A 7,294-nucleotide genomic window follows, 5' to 3' on the forward strand; every position below is an offset into this window, starting at 1 on the left:
GCCCTTCTAGTCCGTGCCGAACGCTTACTCTCACCTAATCCCACCGACCCGCACTCAGCCCATAACCCTCCATTCCTTTCCTGTCCATATACCTATCCAATTTTACTTTAAACGACAATACCGAACCTGCCTCTACCACTTCTACTGGGAGCTCGTTCCACACAGCTACCACTCTCTGAGTAAAGAAATCCCCCCTCGTGTCACCCCTAAACTTCTGCCCCCTGACTCTCAACTCACGTCCTCTTGTTTGAATCTCCCCTACTCTCAATGGAAAAAGCCTATCCACGTCAACTCTATCTACCCCCCTCATAATTTTAAATACCTCTATCAAGTCCCCCCTCAACCTTCTACGTTTAATCGTGACCCGTTTGTTATTTCGGGGTACTGATTTGCAACAGGGGACGCATCTCGCAGCATCCACCCAAACGAGGTTTCTCAAGTTTGGCCGGGCCGGGGTGGGGAGGGGGCTATCACCCCCTACATTAAGCTGCTAGCCGAAGCGAGAGTCATGTTTTTGGGATTAAAAGTAATCGATCGAGCCCAGTTTGTGCCTGCCTCACCCACCGCTCTCGACAGTCAACGATCTTGCCTTCGTTCGATACCGGCTGTATTGACAGAGGAACTCCTCCGATCTCTTTTTAATCCTCCTCTCCCGAACATTTGGCTTCCTGTAATCTCTAGTTCTGACAGCCTCCCTCTCCGACCAGACCTGGTGTCACACTACCTCCCACCCACCCCCCAGATTTGCCCCAAATCTCAAAACAGAGGGGTGCTACACCTTGAGGTATTCATCCGAGGTCTTCTTCAGAGGAGGACACACTCGACGCTTCTGGTTTCTGGAACAGCTCCTCCCCTCCCCTCCGCCATCAAATTTCTTCTGGGACTTTACGATGGCTGGAAAACAGCTTTTAAGGTGAATTACCGCCACCTTCTGAACTGGACTAGGGGTCGGAATACCTAAATCCTATACATTTATGTCAAATTCTATCTTTAAAAAGACCTGGTATTGTTAAGGAACTGCACTATATCGGATCAGTAATCAGTGTGGAGGATCAGAGGGATCTTGGGGTCCATGTCCATAGGACACTCAAAGCTGCCGCGCAGGTTGACTCTGTGGTTAAGGCGAGTTGGCCACACTGTTCAAGATCCGTGAGGTGGTGTTACAGCTATATCAGTCCTTCGTCAGACCCCACTTGGAGTACTGTGTTCAGTTCTGGTCGCCTCACTACAGGAAGGATGTGGAAGCCATAGAAAGGGTGCAGAGGAGATTTACAAGGATGTTGCCTGGATTGGGGAGCGTGCCTTATGAGGATAGGTTGAGTGAACTCGGCCTTCTCTCCTTGGAGCGACGGAGGATGAGAGGTGACCTGATAGAGGTGTACAAGATGATGAGAGGCATTGATCGTGTGGATAGTCAAAGGCTTTTTCCCCAGGGCTGAAATGGCTGGCACGTGAGGACACAGGTTTAAGGTGCTTTGAAGTAGGTACAGAGGAGATGTCAGGGGTAAGTTTTTCACTCAGAGAGTGGTGAGTGCGTGGAATGGGCTGCCGGCGACGGTGGTGGAGGCGGATACGATAGGGTCTTTTAAGAGATTCTTAGATAGGTACATGGAGCTTAGAAAAATAGAGGGGCTATGCGGTAGGGGAATTCTAGGCAGCTTCTAGAGTAGGTTACATGGCAGGCACGAGATTGTGGGCCGAAGGGCCTGTATCTTTCTGTGTTCTATGTATTTAAAGCAATAAACCTGTGATCCTTTCTGTAAAGAATTGCTGATGTTAAATCGTGTTTTATTCCGTGATAACTTGGGATTCTTTCTTTTTCAATCCTTTTATTAATATCAAAATATTGAAAATATTTGAAATTATTGGGATTACATTGCTAATAGTTAACATAAATGAACATATATTCAATGATACAAGGGAGTTAAGCCTCCCAAAATCGTACAAAATACAAATAGGGTGTACACAGAGCAAAAAAGAATTGAATAAAACAAATAAGGAAAAAAATATATTATATATACACCCCCAAACAAAACTAGTCTATCCAAAACTAACCACTAATTTTAAAAAAAGAGAATAAAAAGAAAAATAAACATGGGTAACACGAGTGAATCTGCAGATGCTGGAAATAAATAAAAACACAAAATGCTGGCAGAACTCGGCAGGCCAGACAGCATCTATGGGAGGAGGTAGTGACGACGTTCCGGGCCGAAACCCTTCATCAGGAGTGTGAAGGGTCTCGGTCCGAAACGTCGTCACTACCTCCCCTCCCATAGATGCTGTCTGGCCTGCTGAGTTCTGCCAGCATTTTGTTTTTGAAAATAAACATGGGCTGTCTGTAATATCTAAAAAAAAGAAAAAGGAACGATGTGTGTCATCAACTCCGACCCTCTCTACATGTATAGAACAAAAAGAAAAAGAAAAGAAATAGATTTGGAAAAGGTCAAATTACATCACGTGAAAATGTTGAATAAATGGCCTCCGAGTCTTTTCAAATTTAATAGAAGGATCATATATGAAACTCCTAATTTTATTCTAAGTTTAAGCACAACATAGTTCGAGAGAACCAATGAAATGTGGTCGGCGGATTAATCTCTTTCCAGTTCAACAAAATCGATCTCTTAGCCACTGATGTGAGAAATGTAATCACCCGACGAGCTGAAGGAGTTAAATAATCTGGCTCTATCATTGGTAAACCAAAAATTTCTTTAGATATTTACAGATTAGAAACTTTTTAAATACTGCGCTTCCGACCTTCCCGAATCTGGGTTCTGTGGGTGTTTTGGCAAAGATAACTTTAGGTCCAACCATCCCCCCTCTGGGTTATGTCTTGGACGCCCCACCAGTACCTGTTCAACCGTCCCTCGTTGATGACGACGCTCACACCTCCTATCGTTGTGTTTCTTCACGAAGAACCATGTACTATTCAACCCAGTCCTCAATCTCCCGTCAGATTTATGAATGGACGGTGTACACCGCCTCACTTTTTTTTGGCGGGGTGCAGTGGGGGAGGGGTGCTTTCTTCTCACAGAGTTCTGTACTAAACCCGATTGAGATTCTGATTCTGATTTTCATGAAGGGTCTTGGCCGAAAACATCAGATTCCCTCTACAGATACTTCTCGGGCCTGCTGAGTCCCTCCGGCACATTGACAGCCCATTCCGATTCCAGCGTCTGCCGTCTCTCACGTCTCCGGAGGTGACATTAATGATCTGGGCGATGGGATGGTAAATTGGATTAGTAAGTATGCAGTTGGTACTAAGATAGGTGGCGTTGTGGACAATGAAGTCGGTTTTCAAAGCTTGCAGAGGGATTTAAGCCAGTTAGAAGAGTGGGCTGCAAGATGGCAGATGGAGTTTAATGCTGATAAGTGTGAGGTGCTGCATTTTGGTAGGAATAATCCAAATAGGACATACATGGTGAATGGTAGGGCATTGAGGAATGCAGTAGAACAAGTGATCTAGGAATAATGGTGCATAGTTCCCTGAAGGTGGAATCTCATGTGGATAGGGTGGTGAAGAAAGCTTTTGGTATGCTGGCCTTTATAAATCAGAGCATTGAGTGTAGGAGTTGGGATGTAATGTTAAAACTGTGCAAGGCATTGGTGAGGCCGAATTTGGAATATTGTGTACAGTTCTGCTCACTGAATTATAGGAAAGATGTCAACAAAATAGAGAGAGTACAGAGGAGATTTACTAGAATGTTACCTGGGTTTCAGCACCTAAGTTACAGAGAAAGGTTGAACAAGTTAGGTCTTTATTCTTTAGAGTGTAGAAGGTTGAGAGGGGACTTGATAGAGGTATTTAAAATTATGAGGTGGATAGATAGAGTTGACGTGGATAGGCTTTTTCCATTGAGAGTAGGGGAGATTCAAACAAGAGGACATGAGTTGAGAGTTAGGGGGCAGAAGTTTAGGGGTAACACGAGGGGGGATTTCTTTACTCAGAGAGTGGTAGCTGTGTGGAACGAGCTTCCAGTAGAAGTGGTAGAGGCAGGGTCGGTATTGTCATTTAAAGTAAAATTGGATAGGTATATGGACAGGAAAGGAATGGAGGGTTATGGGCTGAGTGCGGGTCGGTGGGACTAGGTGAGAGTAAGCGTTCGGCATGGACTAGAAGGGCCGAGATGGCCTGTTTCCGTGCTGTAATTGTCATACGGTTATATGGAGGTGTCTACACTTTGGTCGCCAGAGGTGGGATATGAGACGACTGGAGGAGAGCTAACACCCTCTTTCAAGGAGCAGCTGGGATAAGCCAGGGAACTGCAGGCTGGTGACGTCGATGGATGGTTTGAGGCTCCAAAACATGAAACAAATTGAAAGCGAAACAAGGGAGCAGAGAGACGTGCATAAGCTTTGCTTTCACTTTAAGTGAGGCACGGACGTACGGCGCGGTGGCAAAATAACGTATGCCATTCACATACTTCTACACGTAGCCCGTCATGAATTCTGTAAGCGTAACACCCTGGGAAAGGTCTCACTGCTGTTGTAATGGTCCTTCTGTAGCAGCAGTGTTTGGGCTGAGGCTGGAGATGACAGGGGCTTTGGAATGGGTGCCGTCCAATGAGGGGAGTGCATTGCGTGCTTGACACCGAGGTGATCTGGGTCTCGTGTTCGGCGGAGGATGGAGAGAGAAGATGTCGGAACGGAGAGGTCGTGGACTCCAGAAAGGAGTGGACTTGGAGTGGGGCCGGGAGTTGTTGAAGCCCGGGGGGGGGGGGGGGGGAATCGATGGAGGACCAGTGGAAGGGGAACCGCGAGCTCCAGCTCGCGCGGGTTAGACTGTTTCATTAAAATGGGCCCTTTTTGTGTGTTTTTTTTTTCATTACTAACCCCGAGACAAATTAAGGATTGTAAAGCTAAATCGTTTAATTGCATATGGCGCACTGTCAGTTGTTCCGTGGTGCTGATTTGTAACAGGGGGGACAGATCACGCAGCGTCCACACAAACAGTGGGTTCCGCACCTCAATCTCACACGTTTGGCGGGGCCAGAGACCGTCTTCCCCGGACTTTCGCGGCCGAAAGACCGTCAGGGTCAGATAAACAACAAAGGCTGCTTAATCGAACAAATATATGTACAATGTCACGTTAATGCAACTGAAATGTTAAATACACGGCGCTCCACCCTGCTGAGCTATGAGCTGGAACTCAATATAGAATATGCAATATAGTGGCAGGCAGCCATCGGTCCCAGGGGACTGTGGGGTTTGCGCCTCTGGAGGACGGTGTCCTCTGGGCAGGGGGATTTGAAGATCCGGCTGTTGCCCACGTAGCGGGTTCCCCTCTCCACGTCACCGACGTAGTCCAAGGGAAGGGCGAGCACCGATAGAGCTCGGCACCAGAGTCGTCGCAGAGGTTGCCAGAGTGAAATTTGTAAACAACATCAAACAGCCTCAGGGACCCCGGCTCCGGATTTCTTCCTCGGGGTTCACTCCCGAAGCGGAGGTTTAAAACTGATACGGCTACCTCAACGGCTCTTTTCAGTGTTAAGTTGTGCTTCCGCTGGGAGCCGTTTTTGAATGCTGTCTTGCGAGATTCCATCAACTGAATGATCCCTTAATGCATCAGTAATCCCATCACAGAACTGACAATGCTCAGACAATCTTTCCGATTCATCCACGTTTTCGAAGACGACCACGACTTCTGTCAGGTGGAGGGTTTGTGACTGTGGGTCCGGAGGTGACTGGTGACCCTGAAAGCTCGCCCACATGTGGGACACATGAGGGTAGGTGCTGCAGTGGAAGTGGAGGTAGCTCGAGCCTTGCGCGCAGCGCGTTTCCTCTGAGCCTCTGCGGTGCGTCTGATTTCTGCTGCATACGGTCCTTTAGTGGTCCTGCTCCACCAGGTTGGGCGGTCCTGAGCAAGCGATTCCCAGCTACTGGAATTGATGTTGAGGTCTTTGAGGGACACTTTGAGGCAGTCTTTGAAACGTTTCTTCTGCCCTCCAAATGAGCGCTTGCCCTGGCTCAGCTCTCCTGGTAGTCGACTGTCAGACATCCTGACGACACGGCCAGCCCGTCTGGCTTGGGCTTTCTGTAGGGGGGTGTAGACCCTGTGGGTGCACGTACGCTGAAATGGACACCCCCGCCCCCTTTAGTCCTCTTATGAAACCTAAAGCGTACCTCAATCGGCAAAGCTCATTTCAGCTAGTTTGGTTCGAGCCGTCAAACTTCTCTACAAGCTGCATGCTCTTCCTCCTGTTACACTCAGTAAAGCTGCCTCTGTCTGTTTCATTTGCTTCAAAACACAATGTTCAATTCGCTCAGCGTACATAATCCAGTCATCTGTTGTGCAATCGAATGCATCCGTCCTTCTAATGTAGCCATTTCTGCTCTTCTTATTTATTTATTATTATTATTAGTGGCCAATACTCACTCTTTATGAACCAACAAGTTCATCCGTTTTCTGCCTTTTATTCTTCTCCTCCGAAGAACATGTACTGAGATATTATTGAACAACTCAAACATCTCGCTCTAAATTCTTTTAAAAACTCACTATTCTTTTTTTTTAAACTGGAACGCCTTGCTGCACCTCAACAGGTAGGTAGTGGTCTCAGGTATATTTCTAACTCCTAAAAGAAAGGGAGCTGAGAGATGTGTGTAAACTTCATCTTTATTTTACGTGAGATTTTCACGTCTGATGTAGCGACATGATGTTGTATGCCACTCACGTACTTTTACAAATAACCCGTAAAGAATTGATTAAACAAAAAGGAATGCTTAACCAAACGATATAACCAAAATACGCGACAACAGGATTTACGAGTAGAAGACATGGGAGCAGAATCGGGCCATTCAGCCCATCGAGTCTGCTCCACCATTGCATCGTGGCTGAATTACTATCCCGGTCAACCCCATTCTCTTTCCTTCTCCTCATAACTTTTGATGCTCTGAATAACCAGGAACCTATCAACCTGCGCTTTAAATACATCTAATGACTTGGCGCGCACAGCTGTCTGCGGCAATGAATTCCCCAGATCCATCACCTCCTGGTTAAAGACATTCCTCCTCATCTCTGTTCTAAGTGCACGTCCCTCTGTTCTGAAGTTGTGCCCTCGGGTCCTAGACTCCCCCACTATAGGAAACATCCTCTCCACATCCACTCTATCTGTGTCCTCTGGTCCTAATCTCCCCCACTATAGGAAACATCCTCTCCACATCCACTCTATCTGTGTCCTCTGGTCCTAGTCTCCCCCACTATAGGAAACATCCTCTCCACATCCACTTTATCTGTGTCCTCTGGTCCTAGACTCCCCCACCACAGGAAACATCCTCTCCATATCCACTCTATCTGTGT

The sequence above is a fragment of the Hemitrygon akajei genome, chromosome 26 (assembly GCF_048418815.1).
Source record: "Hemitrygon akajei chromosome 26, sHemAka1.3, whole genome shotgun sequence".
NCBI lineage: Eukaryota > Metazoa > Chordata > Chondrichthyes > Myliobatiformes > Dasyatidae > Hemitrygon > Hemitrygon akajei.